A 15,133-nucleotide genomic window follows, 5' to 3' on the forward strand; every position below is an offset into this window, starting at 1 on the left:
GGTACAATTTCTAGCATGTTTTTAAACCTTGCTATATCTTTCATCTCTCAGATTTTACTCAAACAGGTTTTTCTTGCCCACCTCTAACTCTCTATTACTTACCTGAAAGAATGGGCACTCCCTCTTTCTTACTCAGGTGTGCTCTGCTCATTCTGTAAGCTTGTTAAAGCTGTACTCAACAAATTTACTCTAGTTGATGAGGAAACAAACCATTCCAGCCCTGTGGAAATTGTTCCCACTGTTCCCTTTATGCAGTTCTTTCCCTGGCCTCAATAGTTTCTTCACACATATGTGTTAGTAGTACATATGTGTTAATAGTACATATGTGTTAATAGTATTTAGGGGAAGACTTCTGGCAACTGTAACCTTATCTCTGTACAACTTTCTCTCTCCTGGCACTTTACCTTGAGAATTTTAGCTCCCTTAGTTTCCTCAAAACAATGAACTCTGTCTCAGTTCACTAGTCTTTTTTTACTTTGTCTGTCCTACCAAACTCCCACCCCCATTTCTCAGCTTGATAACCCTTCAAGTAGAAAGATAGGACTGTTGTGGGACTCATTTACTGCCTTTCTTTCAGGTATCATTGTCCTTCACTGCTTGTTGTTCAAGTCTCAAAACCATTTTCTCATGTATATATCTAATTTGTTGTTTGTTTAGGCGGGCAGTCTAAACCTGATTCCTATTAATAAGAGTTCCTCCTGGGAGTCAATGACTACACGTTTGTTCCCTTTAAGGATTTTTTTTGAATTCTTTAACTTCCTAGGGCAAGAATCTAAGAAATTAAATAGAACAATTTTTGTAAAGCAAAACAGAAGGTTCAACTGTCTTGTGGGTCTGAGAAGGCAAAAATAAAACAAAGCAATAAACGGCTGTAGTTCAGTACTCATCAGTGAAAAAGGGGTCTTAGTAAATGGTCCATATTCTAAGGTGGAAACCCCTAAAGGGTTATACCCCAGAAGCAGAAGCAAACCCAAGGCAGTAAAAGGTCTTATTAAAAATGTACCCCTGAGTAGGTCAGCTCATCTGATTGCTTTTTTATTTGTCCCACTCTATCTGTTTTTCAGAGCAAAGGGTGAATCCTCTCTAGAAGATGCCATCATCCAGAGCCCCTGTAATGTTTCTTAAATAATATATAAAATCCAATAACATATTACCAAGTACACTAGGAAGAGGCCCAAGAAAATATTATGAAAAGTTCTACATGTACACACAAGAACAATGAAATTATGGAGTTATTTGTGTTTATACACATAGGTTATAAACTAATTATGATTGATATATTCAAGAAAATTGATGCTAAAATAAGTAATTTAAGCAGGAAATTGGAATAAAAATAAAACAAAAATTATACAAACCCCAAAATTAAAGACTCAATGGACTAATTCAACAACATATTGAACAGAGGAGAAAGAGCATGAGTGAACTAGAAAATATTAAACACCTGAATAAAAAACACAAAGTAAAGCATAAGAGAACTTGGTCTAACAAAATTAAAAGGCCTAAGAAACAAGTAGCTTACATTTTAGAAATTAAAAGATTTAGAGATTAGCCAAAGGACTTTCATGCATATATGCATAACCCATGGGCACAGACAATAGTGCAGTGAAGGCCTGGGGTTGGGGTGAGGCCAGGGTAAAGGGAGTAAATGGGGGGAAAAGGGGACATCTGAAACTCTTTCAACAATAAATATACATTTAAAAAAGAGTAGATGGGGCAAAAGCAATCAAAAGGGGTACTATATCTGCCCACTTAGTAATCTGTGCTTTTCTGTAACTGAGTAGGTATACAATATGCATTTATTTTTGTCATATGTTTATATACTGCCTACTGAAATTAGTTATATAAAGTTCAAAGTTTAAGAAGAAGGATGGCGTGAATCCTTAGGTTAGAAGTATATTTTGAAAACTGAGCCAGATAAAGAAAAATAAATTCACATCCAGAATATGATGTGAATATGATGGTTGTGTGGGATAGTTATTTTACAGCTATACTGAGAATTCTTTACCTTTAGGGACCTCAAGATGGGTTCCTATGAATCCTTTCAAATATTTGAACTTGTGAAGTTCTTGTAATAGTTAAAAAATAAAACATTAAAAGTTAAGAGAAAAATAATTGTTAAACCCACCAATAAAAATGAAAGATAATAACCAATCCCTTGTCAGAAATAGTATACATTAGAAGATGAATGCTGTTTTTAATATTATGAAAAACATTTCTCTCAGAATTTTATAGAGCAAATTTTTAAAATATACTTTTATTGACTTCAGAGAGGAAGAGAGAGGGAGAGAGAGATAGAAACATAGATGATGAGAGAGAATTATTGATCGACTGCCTCCTGCACGTCCCCAACTGGGGATCAAGCCTGTGTCCTGATTGGGAATTTAACTGTGACCTCCTGGATCATAGGTCGAGGCTCAACCACTGAGACACACCATCCAGGACAAATTGTTTTTAAAGTACTGAGTAAAATGAAGACACTTTTAAATACAAAGAGACAAAGTAATTTTCTCCATGATTATGTTAATAAATATTTGACAATTTTCAGAAAGAAGAGTAAACCCAGGAAAATGTCATCAGTTAATAAAGGAGAAAAAGAGGGCGAGCACACACTGTATTACATACACCAATAAACCAAACTATTAATTATAAAAAGTGAATATCTTTACTTTGGAATATCAAGCAATATTGAGGTGAAGACAGTATACAACACTAAAGTTGTTCACTGTTAGAAAGCAGTTAGAAATATTAAATAACTGCCCTAACTGGTTTGGCTCAGTGGATGGAGCGTCGGCTGGTGGACTGAAGGGTCCCAGGTTTGATTCCGGTCAAGGGCATGTATCTTGGTTGCAGGTATATCCCCAGTAGGAGGTGTGCAGGAGGCAGCTGATCAATGTTTCTCTCTCTCTATCCCTCTCCCTTCCTCTCTGTAAAAAATCAATAAAATCTATTAAAAAATATTAAATAACTAATATATTTTAAAATATAGGTAAACATATTTGTTTAAAATGTAGTGCAATTAATAATTTTACTATATGTCTAATTTGTGAAATACAGGTCCCATTTTTTTCTAAAACTAGATCAATCTCTCGATGAACTGATCAAGCTCTGAGGGGTCCGGGCCTTGTGGGAGCCTCCACGTCTCACAAGACAGGCTTGCCCCCACTACAGTAGCCCATAGACTGCACGACAGGCATTCGGGGCAAATTTCTATTCTTTTTGCTTAGTTGTATCTTCTGAAATTTCCAATAAACTTGTGCTAAAGTAATGAGAATAACAATAATATAAATTAATAAAAATAATACAGTAAAACAAATAAAAATATTATGAATTAAAAAAAAAAAAGTACAGACAGAAACTGAAGCCCTGAGATTTCTCCCTGGTTTCACTGGGGCTGCTGGGAGACTGGACTCCATTATCCCCCTGCTTCCCACTCCTAAAGCTACCGTGAGCCCTGGGGCATGGAGCCGGAGGACGTGGGTCCAGACCCAGACAGCTGAGGCGCCATGACTGCACTGTCCAGCCACGAGGTGGATGAAGTTTGCCCTCGTCGCTTCAGCTGTGTAGTCTGGGCCGCTGACCACGGGGGAATTGAAAACCCAAGGTCCCTGGGCAAGCGGTGCGTGATGGGACAGACATGGAAGCACAAGTGAGATGTTTACTACCACTGGCCAAGGCGAATGGCTGGTGCGCCCGCAGTGCCCGCAGTGCCCGCAGTGCCCGCAGTGCCTTCAAGCTGCTGCAACGCAATGAGGAATTCCAAGCTGACAGGAGCTAGGTGCTGCGCCAGGAGATCGGGAGTCCGCGGGAGTCCGCAGAAGTCCAGCCAGGTGGGGGCTTTGCATCTTCAAACTATGGCTCCGCTACCGGTGTGTTACAGACATCACCCAGCTGCCCACTGCCAAGGCGATCACCCAGCAGTTTGAGGGCTGCCCCGCGGACCTGGTAGTGTGAGATGGGACCTGGTGGTAGGAGATGGGGCTCCCGATGTCACTGACCTCCGTGATGTGGATGAGCATGTGTAGGCCCAGCTTCTCCTATCCGCTCTGAACATCGCTGCATACGTCTTGAAGCCAGGGGGCTGCTTCATAGCCAAGATCTCCCTAGGCCGGGATGTGACGCTGATCTATAGCTGCTTGTCTTCTCCAGCGCTTGCTATGCCAAGCTTGGGGCACCAGCATCGATGCCTCAGCTGCCTGTCAGGGTTATGACCCCCGAAGGCTTCCTCCCGGACCTGACGAAACCCCTGCTGGACCACTCTGCTGATCCAGAGCTCAACCGATTAGATGGTCCCACCCATATCATTGTGCCATTTGTGACCTGTGGGGACCTGAGCTTCTATGATTTGGACCGCAGTTACCCGTTGGACCTGGAGGACGGCTCAGAGCAAAAGTACACTCTACCCAAGCAGCCCCCATCTCACAGCCCCACCGGGAAGCCTGCATATTAAACAAGAGGGGGCAGCTGGCCAAGGAGATCCATCCCCAAGACTATCCCATCAGCACAATGGACGCATTGCCCCAGCCCCTGGCTGCCCCACAGTGCCACGCCCTGATGGCCTCCGAGGTGGAAGACAGGGACATGAATTGTTCACCTTAACACATGAAGCTGGCAGTCAGTGACAACGCGGAAGCTGTTTGCTGTCAGGCGAACCAGAACTTCCATGAGTTCATTGCATTAATGAACTTGTTTTTCAAATATCTCATCAATGGGTCCTGAATACAAGCTTCAAGTGGAACCTACAATGACCACCATGAACACAGCCAGGAAAGAAACATTATGGAATGTTCGTTTGAACCACAGAAGGCGTTCTGGACTGAGATCTTGTCTCCTCTCTGAATCTTCCCCAGGAGTATACCTGAATTTGATGGAGGAAAATATTATATCTTTATTTTCACTAATATAATTGAAATTTAGCTTTATTCCCAAATATGAATTCTAACAGTAAATCATGAACATAAAAGCAGTACCTGTCACTTTCCCACCAAACCAAATCAAATTCAGTTCATTTTTATAGTAGGGTTGTTAGGGAAGGGGTGGGAGTAATCAGAAAATATTACTCATGGTCATCACTAATTGACATCACGGGACATCTTATAATTTGAGTCACTAATAAAAAAGACCATATAAACTACAAAAAGAAAAAAAAGAAAAAATTAAGTACACCAAAAGGAATAAATATATGAATATTTTAAAATAACAAGATGACATTATGAAATGTTATATTCATATATGAAATATTATAGCATTTGTATACTTAAACTACCTTTTTCCAGAAGTAAATGAATCATTGCTATTGTCTTAAAAAGTGATATTTTGAAAACTATGAATAACCATTAACATTGTCACAATGATAATTTATGCATTCAGAAACACATGTTTAAATACCTTGCACCTTTTCTATTTGATTGTTTTACTCTTATCGATTAGTAGGAGTTCTTTTTATTAACAGATAAGAGTTAATAAATGAATTCAGCAATGTAGCAGGGTACAAAATTAACATCCAGAAATCTATGGCTTTTTATACACCAACAATGAACTCACAGAAAGAGAAACTAGAAAAAACAATCTCATTTATCATTGAACCAAAAAAATTAAGATACCTAGGAATAAACTTAACTAAGGAGGTAAAATACCTGTACTCAGAAAACTACAGGACATTGAAAAAAGAGATAAAGGAAGACATAAACAAACGGAAGAACATAGACTGTTCATGGATTGGTAGAATCAACATCATTAAAATGTCCATACTACCCAAAGCAATTTATAGATTCAATGCAATCCCCATTAAACTACCAACGGCATATTTTACAGATCTAGAATAAACTCTCCAAAAATGCATCTGGAATAAAAAAAGATCCCGAATAGCCACAGCAATCTGAGAAATAGGAACCCTCATGCACTGCTGGTGGGAATGCAAACTGGTGCAGCCACTGTGGAGAACAGTATGGAGTTTCCTCAAAGTTAAAAATGGAACTCCCATTTGACCCAGTAATCCCACTTCTAGGAATATATCCCAAGAAACCAGAAACACCAGTTAGAAAGGGTATAGGCACCCCTATGTTCATAGCAGCACAATTTATAATAGCTAAGATTTGGAAGCAGCCTAAGTACCCATCAGCAGATGAGTGGATTAAAAAATGGTGGTACATCTACACAATGAAATATTATGCTGCTATGAAAAAGAAGGAACTTTTACCATTTGCAACAGCATGTATCGAACTGGAGAGCATTATGCTAAACAAAATAAGCCAGTCAGAGAAAGATAAATGTCACATGATCTCACTCATATGTGGGATATAATGATCAACAGAAACTGATGAACAAAAATAGATCCAGGGACAAGGTAGCACTGAACAGACATTCCAACCTCAGAATGAAGGCAGGGGAGGGGTTAGAGAGCAACCAAAGGACTTGTATGCATACATATTAGCATAAGCAATGGATGCAAACACTGGGGAGGTGGGAGCTTGCCCTTGGGGGTGGGAGTGGCAGGAGGGGGGAGTCAATGGGGGATAAAGGAGACATATATAATACTTTAAACAAACAACAAAAGGAGGTATATGTGTTGTTGATATATTATTATGCATTTGCATATTTACATATTTAAAAATAATTTTGATAGATCTAGTTGTTAATTTTATGGTAAAGTTAATCATCATTTTCAATGTGGTTAACATTTTTTTTAAGTTAAAGAAAATATTTTTGCCTAAGATCATAAAAACTTTGATCCAGCATACCTATGGAAAGCCTTATAAATTATGAGCATTAAGTATTTTTCATAGTTTAGAGATACAATTTACCTGGAATCAATGTTAATCTATGTTGTGAGTTAATGGTTAAAATTATTTTGTTTTTAATAGATATTTCCTTGATCTAGCACAAATCTTTGGGAAAAAAAATGAAACATCCATTTTCCACCTTATGGTTCTGCAAAATTGGTCACAAATCTAGTAATCTTTGATATTATAGGAGATTTTCTGTACTATAGTCTATTTGTCTCTACTGCCAATACATAATTATTTTAGCTTGATAACAATTTTCTTGCTATATGGTTGAATAAATCCTCTCAACTTGGTTCTTTCTCTTCCATATAAATTTAGAATTCTCTTGTTATTTTCCAGTAAAAACCAGATTTGGACTATAACAACATTGAATCTATAGATAAATTTTGGAAGAATTAACCTATCCAGAATATTGAACTTTCTATTTCATTAAGATGTTATATCCATTTGCTAATTTATTTCTCACTATTCTGAAAAATATTTTATATTTGTCTGTGAACAGTTCTTTTTGATCTTTAATAGGACAATTTCCTCAGTATTTTGTTGCTATTTTAAGTGATATTTTTATGAATTCAATTTCCTAATTATTTAATGTACTATGTAGAAGCTCAACATTTAAGTATCAATATTACATACTCATTAACTTTCATTGTGTATATGCACATTCATCAGATGTTCTTTGCACAAAATTATGCCATGACAAAAACATTATTGAGACCAATAAGAATAGTTATTCAGGAATCATTATTCAGACAGAAATCCAAGTAATATTTCTGTTAGGAGACAAAGACATTGGATATTTATAATAAGAGGGACAATTATATCAAGAAAAGGAAGGTATTTTTAATGGAACAGATATATAACATAGTGATGTTAATTCTCAACAACACTTTTAATTTTCAGTCCATCAGCCATGTGTTTGATAGTCTCAATATCTGATATCTTGTTATCTTTGCAAACAATTCTTTGGGAAACAAGATTGCTTAGGCTATTTTGCCCTATTTTTAACATTCCAAGGTTTGAGGTATAACATGCAAGGCAGATCCTTGGCCTGGAAGTTCTGGTGTTTGTTTTTGTGAGGGGGATGTTTGTAATTAGAAATTCAATATTTTAATATTATCAGTGTTCATAGTTCATATCTGAGAAAATAGTATTTTCTTAGATTTTATTTACATTTTCAATTAGTTTTAGATAATCATATAAACAATTAATTTTAGCTAAACATAATAACATTCTCTTATAAATTTGTTAATTTGAAAAGAACTTATTTTTATAAGTGAGTATAATATTTTGTCTACTGTGTCATTAGTTTATCATAATGTAATATATATTTTATTTATCTGATATTTATTATTGCTTATTAAGTCAAACACAGAAAATCTGAGTTAATATTTCTTATTTTGGTGGTAAATTTGCCTATTTCGTCTCTTAGTTTTGTTAACTAATTATTGCTTTATATGTTGAGAGGAGATTTCAGTAGTTATATATAATTTTAGAATTTTAGAATTATTTATAGTGAACTCAAAATTTAACATTATGAGAAATTCTACTTACCATTTTTAGTAATTTTTCATGTCTTTAAGTTTAATTTATCTGATTTATCTGGTATTAGTATACTTATGCAATATATTTTTAAAAATTTTTGTTTGCCTGTTATCTTTTACCCCTTTCTATTTCAACTTTTTTTTTAGAATTTAAACATGTCTTCAGTAAACAATATATATATATATGTGTCTGTATATATATATATATATATATATATATATATATATATTTCTGATTCTATTCAGCATAATATTTTTCTATTTGTTGAAATATTTAATCCATTTATAATTGTTATTGTTGTTTATATATTTATGCTTATCTGTCATGCTACCATTTGTTATATATTGCTCCTTTTTTCTATTTTTATATAGTCTCAGTTGTATGAATTGAATAAGTATATTTCTCTCTTTAATTGGTTTGTTTGTTTTAAATATTTCACTTTCTATTATTTACCATAGAGATTTCAACTTGATTTGACATTTCAGAGTTAACATAAATTGTTTTATTGCTTCCTAGAAATGCAAATAACTTAGTCTTTATATTAGCATGTCAATCTATATGTTATCATTGTTGTATATTTTAATTTGATATATATTTTAGACTCCCCAAATACATTGAAATTATTATTTTATACAGTTAGCTTTTATTCACTATTTTTTAACCCAGACATTTAGACTTTTTATTGCTCTTCTTTTTTCCTACATATTTATACTTTCACTTGGTATCTTTTTTTGTCTATAAAGACACTTCTTTTAAAAATATTTATTGTTGAAAATATTTCATATGTCCCCCTTCTACCCCATTGACCTCTTTTAGCCCTCTCTGCCCCCCATCCCCCACCCCCAGGCCTTCACCACCCTATTGTCTGTATTCATGGGTTATGCATATATGCATATGAAAGACAACATTTTTAAAATTTTTATTTCCTTTAGTCTTTGTTGCTCTGGACAAATACTTTATAGTATTTTATTTTTTTTTATTTCCTAAAAATATATTAATTTCATCTTTGACATTTTATTAGATTTAAGGTATAGAATTTTAGGTTGAAAGCACTTTCAAACTACCATTCCTTTATTTTTTTACTTTCATTGTCATGATGAGACAGTTAGAGATAACATGTCTTCTCTTTGGCTGTTATTAAGGTTTTCTTTTTGTTACATTGGTTCTCAAATATAACTAGAGGTAGTTTTCTTTGTATTTATGCAGTTAATATTTTTTAAAAACTGACAAATTATGACTCTAATTTCTTACATCTGTTCCTACCTCATTTTCTCTTTCTTTCTTAAAGTACAAAAATATTTGTATAATGTTTTCCATTATTTTTCATTGTATCTTTCTGTTTTTATTTTTTTTCTCTATGGTTTAGTCTGAATATATTCTTTTTTACCTATATTCTAATTTACAATTAAATCCAATTCTGCTTAGATAATCTTCCCCTATCCCAATTTTTAAGTTCTAAATTTTAGCTATTGCATTACTCAGTTCTATAAATTTAAAATATACTCTCTACCAGAAGTCACTCTTTTATAAGTCTCTTGGTCATTCACTGTGATTTTTAAAAAAGTATGTGCCTAACTACAACCTTAAATCAATCATTAAGTTAAAAAACTATTACATATCTCAAAAACACTACCAAGAAGATAAAAAGGTAAGTCAAAAGCAAGAAAAATACTTTTCTCCAAAAATTAATACCAAATTATATATACAAAATGAAAAAGTAAATTGTAGATAAATGTTTAAGGAAGGGGACAAGGTCGGTCTAGAAGGACTCAAAATGAGGACGAAGGGAACATCTGTAATACTTTCAACAATAAAGGTAAACTTAAAAAAAAAAAAAAAAGGACATCCTGCAATATGTGACAATATGGATGAACTTTGAAGACATTATGCTGAGTGAAGTAAGCCAGTCACAGAAAGATATATATACTGCATGATTCAACTTATGTCAGGTGCCTAAAATTATCAAACTTATAGAAGCAGAGAGCAGAGCAGTGACTGCCAAGGGCAGAGGGCAGAGGAAAGAGAGAGTTGATAAACAACGTATATAAAGTTATGCAACATTAATTAAGTTCTAAAGATCTGCTGCACAGCATTATGTTTATGGTCGATAGTATTATATTATACACTTAAAATCTTTAAAAGGGGTAAATCTCAAATTAAGCTTTTCCCACAATAACATGAAAATGTTAAAGAAAAAAAGAAAATAACTATATAAGCCACAGTAGAATAAACATGTAAGAGATGATAAAATTTATTACTACTTGCATAAATTTAAATTAAAGCTAAGGACACCATTCTCTAGTAATTAGAATGACAAAAGTTAGACATTAACTATATCGGTAAATTTTGGAGAAAGAATTCTCTTACACTGGTCACAGGCGTATAAACTGTTACAATCATTTCAGAAACAATTTCATATTTTATGGAAAATTTATAGATGCTCATATTCAATAATCCATAGTTTAAGTATAGATTTTAGAGAGGTTTTACCATTTCTGCCCATGAAATTGCACAGAATATATTTATTTTAGCAGTGCTTCTTTAAAAAAAATGTGGAAATAATGTAAATGACCATTCAATCAAAAGGAATAAGTAATTATGCTATGTTCTGGGGTACCTCAGTTCCTCTCATATCAATTTCTAGCAACAGAATACGGAGTAGAATATAGATCCATCTAATTCTAGTGGAACACACCATCCTTTCTTTAAAAATATTTTCCACACTTCTACACAATTTTGTAAACGAGTCCAAAGCAAGAGGCTATCATGAGAAGTGACTATTCCTCTTTCCCTATCTGTCTGCACATCACTCTAAACAGGAAAATATATTACAGTTGCAACTCTTCACTCAAATGCTTATCTTCTATTCAGCTCTGGACACCCACTGACCCACTAAGGGTAGTCAGCCTCCCTTATGTTTCTCTTGTAAAGGCTGTTTTAATATGATGTTTTCATCTGCCAGCTTTTTTTTTTTTTTTTCCAAAAATCTTACCAGATAAGACATATGACCATCATACAGCCTGAGAGCAATGACACGTATTAGTCACATTTTAAGTCTGTGGTAGGTTAGAGGGATCAGAGAAAACCATGTGATGGAGTTTACTCTCTCTCCCCTTCATTCTCCTTCTTCACTTTCCTAGTAATTCTCATGGACTGTATTCATCTTTCCTTTTTCCTATGCATTGGTTCATTTTATTGGTCAACAGTATTGTATTGTATTGTACTGTACACTTATTGTATTATATAGATGAAGCTAAGGAATGAGGAGGAGTAACAGCAGAAGGTTTAATTTTTACCTTCATTTTTACCTTATAACCTTTCTTTTGATATCACAGACACTTACCTGACCAGAAGTTTAAAAATGAGAGAGAGAGAGAGAGAGAGAGAGAGAGAGAGAGAGAGAGAGAGAGATTAAGAAGGGAATGGAGGTTAGTGTGTTCACAGTAAACAGTTTAATTTTGACATGGCATGAAAGCAAGTTTCTTCTTGAACCCAGACATTCTTCTGAATACTGCCAACTACTATGCCAATTGTCAGAGCACTCACTACTCTATCTTGTCTACTCCCCCAAGTGTGGGAGCACAGTCTAATTCTTGGAGTACTTACTCCTAAATCCTGCTCATAAAGCCAATTGTGAGAGCAAGCTTCTCTTTGATCCCTGCTCACTGTATTTAGTGTTGGAAGCACAGGTCCTTCATCCTGCTGACTGCACCAACTGTTGGGTCCAAGCCCTTCTGCCAAGGGTGGACCTTCTTGAACATCGAGTGGTAAATGGAGAAGCCATGAGAAGTTGTGGGTATATAAGAGAATCTTTATTGTAGAAGCCAGTGGCCATGTAGCCATTGCTAACAAGGAGCCATTAGACAAAGCTGTTCTCCAAAGTAAAGTTCTATACAGTAGGTAGCCGCACACTGGCTAGTTAACAATATGTCTTTTCCATACAGTAGTAGCCTCTGTCCCCACAGCCATTATCTGAGCAGCCGTGCACTGCCTCTAGACCACAGCCCCTCATAGTAGCCGCATCTGCACTCACTCACTTTAGTAGCCTCAGTAACATACTTTAATACTACTTTAATACTAGGCTTCTGCTAGAAAATAGTGACATCAATCTTTTGGGTTATAGATGCCTGCACAGTGTCTGCATCCTTGCACCTGTGTACAGTCCTTGGGCACTCTTATTTAGATTCCTATGCTCAGAGTGGCCTTGGACATCCAGGTACTTTGAACAAGGCTTCAATATTCCAAGTGGCTTACTCTGGCCTAGTTCCCTCACATGGCCAAGGAGTATGAGATGGAAGAAAGTAGAATAAGAATAATTCAGAAAAAATGTATTCTAATTGCATCTGCTTCTCTGATCTCAGAGTGCGTGTGTATGTTTCTCTTCCGAGTCACTTGTATAATCACCGCTCATTAAGTTTTGATGAAATTTTGCTGGATTCAATCTTTTTTGAAACACCTTTTGGAAATAGAGGTCCTCCCTTTCTTCTAACATGTTATATCTTCCAAAGAGATATTCCCCAAAAGAAAAAAAAAATGTATATGAAATAATTTATTTGGAAAGAAGATTGTGGTGAAATGGGGTGTTTTGACTACTGGCCCTATTTCATCTTATGAATTAAACACTCCAGCAAGGATGTGCTTGTAAGGCATATATAAAGTATCTGCTGAACAGCCTTTCCCCCCATCTGGGTCACTTCCTGATGCTGAATGCTGTGTTGAAACACCAAAGCAACACAAAATGCAGAAATCCATCTGGACTACACATAAGTTATACTGATTTGACACCACAAATTATTGTTTTTAGATATAATTCTCCATTTTTCATTTTTTCCTGGGGGTTTATAGTCAGTGAATAGTATAATTTTGATTAAAAATGATGTAGGAAATACTTCAGAATACTGGTTCTTATATTAATGTCTCAGATGACCAGCTATATTGACACAAGTTGCTTAAACCTTTCATACTCCAGGATTATTAATGCTAAAATTAAATTTTTGACTTGACTATTGTATATTTACTACAAAATTAACTATACCTTTTCTTATTTTATCTAATGTGGTTTCATGCTCAATTTTTACATTCATTTTAGATATTGAGATTATAAAAATATGGTAATTTTCTATATATTAATTTAATTTTAAGTTAAAAATTTAATGGCTTACACGCAAACATTTATCTTAAATAGGAAAACATTCCTCATACAATTCATACATTTTTATTTTTATAGAATAGTATCTGATAATTATTTCATTATTCTCTTCATTGTATTCCATGATTTCCAAACTTTCAAGAAGTGAAATGCTATTTTCTTTTTAAAGATCCAAATATAGGCATAAAAGTATTATGAAGACAATTTTTTAATCTTAATATGTTGTACTATGAATTTGACAATCTCTTAAGCAATTTACATGGAATTAAACAGAGAAAACTCTAGTAGTATGATGATTAAAATGTGATGTTCTATAGCAGTAGAGAAATTTTTATTGTCTAAGTGATTTGGACACAGACCTCTGGTTTAATAGTTTTGAATTTCTTCATTACAAAATTATATGGCATCTCTATAATTTTTCTTTTTGGCACAGAGGACAGGTGTTCTACAGATGGCGAGACAGTTGTGGTTTTATGGGATCTGCTCTCCCAAGCACATTAGTGTTTGTCATTCACAGGGGTCCTCTTTCTAGAGATGACAAATGCCTTCAAGCACATTTATTGTCCAAAAAAAAAAAAGAACTTAGATTATGAGAAAAAGAAAAGACATGTTTAACTTTTAGTGTGTAAAGGAGAGGAGTGAAGTGAGTTTTCTGGCACAGTCTAGATACTGATTATATAAGAAAGTGGTTTCTTGATCACATATAATTTATGGAAAAGAGACTATGGTTGCAACATATACTAGTTTTAAGCCAGGATAAAACTATACCCAACCCAACCCAACCCAACAAAAAGGAAGAAGGCATGGACATCAACAGATAAAAGAGGTATATGATGACAGTAACAGAAATAAGATGTTTGTAAAAATAATGAGAAATATTGAAATGAAATCTGCAGTTCCATTTATCTGCTCACAAGACTACTTTGCAGAGCAAGCTTTGCCATCTCAGTGAGTGAGGTCAATAGCACAGTTAACAAAATCCCGTGGGCATTAGTAGTATATGTAGAATAATTACTACAAAGCACTCCTCAGTGGTAAAGTTGCTTGGCTATGACAGATGAATCCAGGGAGTTGATTAGTTCTTTTTGTGTCCATCACCCCTGATCCTCTTTAGTTAATTGAAACTTTGATTAAACCCAGCTGATGTGGTAAGAGTAGCAGCATAACAATGTTTTGCTAACAGTTTTAATTTAGATTTCATATTTTGTATCACATTATGAATATAACAATTGTGTTTGGGAAACAATTTTAAATATTAGATACCAATGCAATTTTTTTGAAATGTGGTTATTAGTACCCCAAAACTCTGGTTATTACACAGGAAAATTATGCAGTAGAAAACCTGACTTTTAGATAATCTATTTTTTTAATATATTTTTTTATTGATTAAGATATTACATATGTGTCCTTGTCCCCACGTTACCCTCTACCCCCCCCTCATGCCCTCACCCCCCCATTGTCCGTGTCCATTGGTTAGGCCTATATGCTTGCATGTAAGTCCTTTGGTTGATCTTTCCCCCTTACCCCCACCCTCCCCTACCTTCCCTCCAAGGCCCGACAGTCCAATCAATGCCTCTCAGTCTCTGGATCAGTCCTTGTTCATCAGTTTATGTTGTTCACTATATTCCACAAATGAGTGAGATCATGTGGTATTTAT

The 15,133-nt window shown here is 34.8% G+C and overlaps 1 pseudogene; it reads left to right on the forward strand.

Moving 5' to 3' along the window:
- Positions 1 to 3,623: 3,623 nt before the first annotated feature.
- On the forward strand, positions 3,624 to 4,596 carry LOC118649774 (annotated as a pseudogene).
- The last annotated feature ends 10,537 nt before the right edge of the window (positions 4,597 to 15,133 follow it).

Source organism: Myotis myotis, unplaced genomic scaffold, assembly GCF_014108235.1.
Source record: "Myotis myotis isolate mMyoMyo1 unplaced genomic scaffold, mMyoMyo1.p scaffold_m19_p_3, whole genome shotgun sequence".
Classification (NCBI taxonomy): domain Eukaryota; kingdom Metazoa; phylum Chordata; class Mammalia; order Chiroptera; family Vespertilionidae; genus Myotis; species Myotis myotis.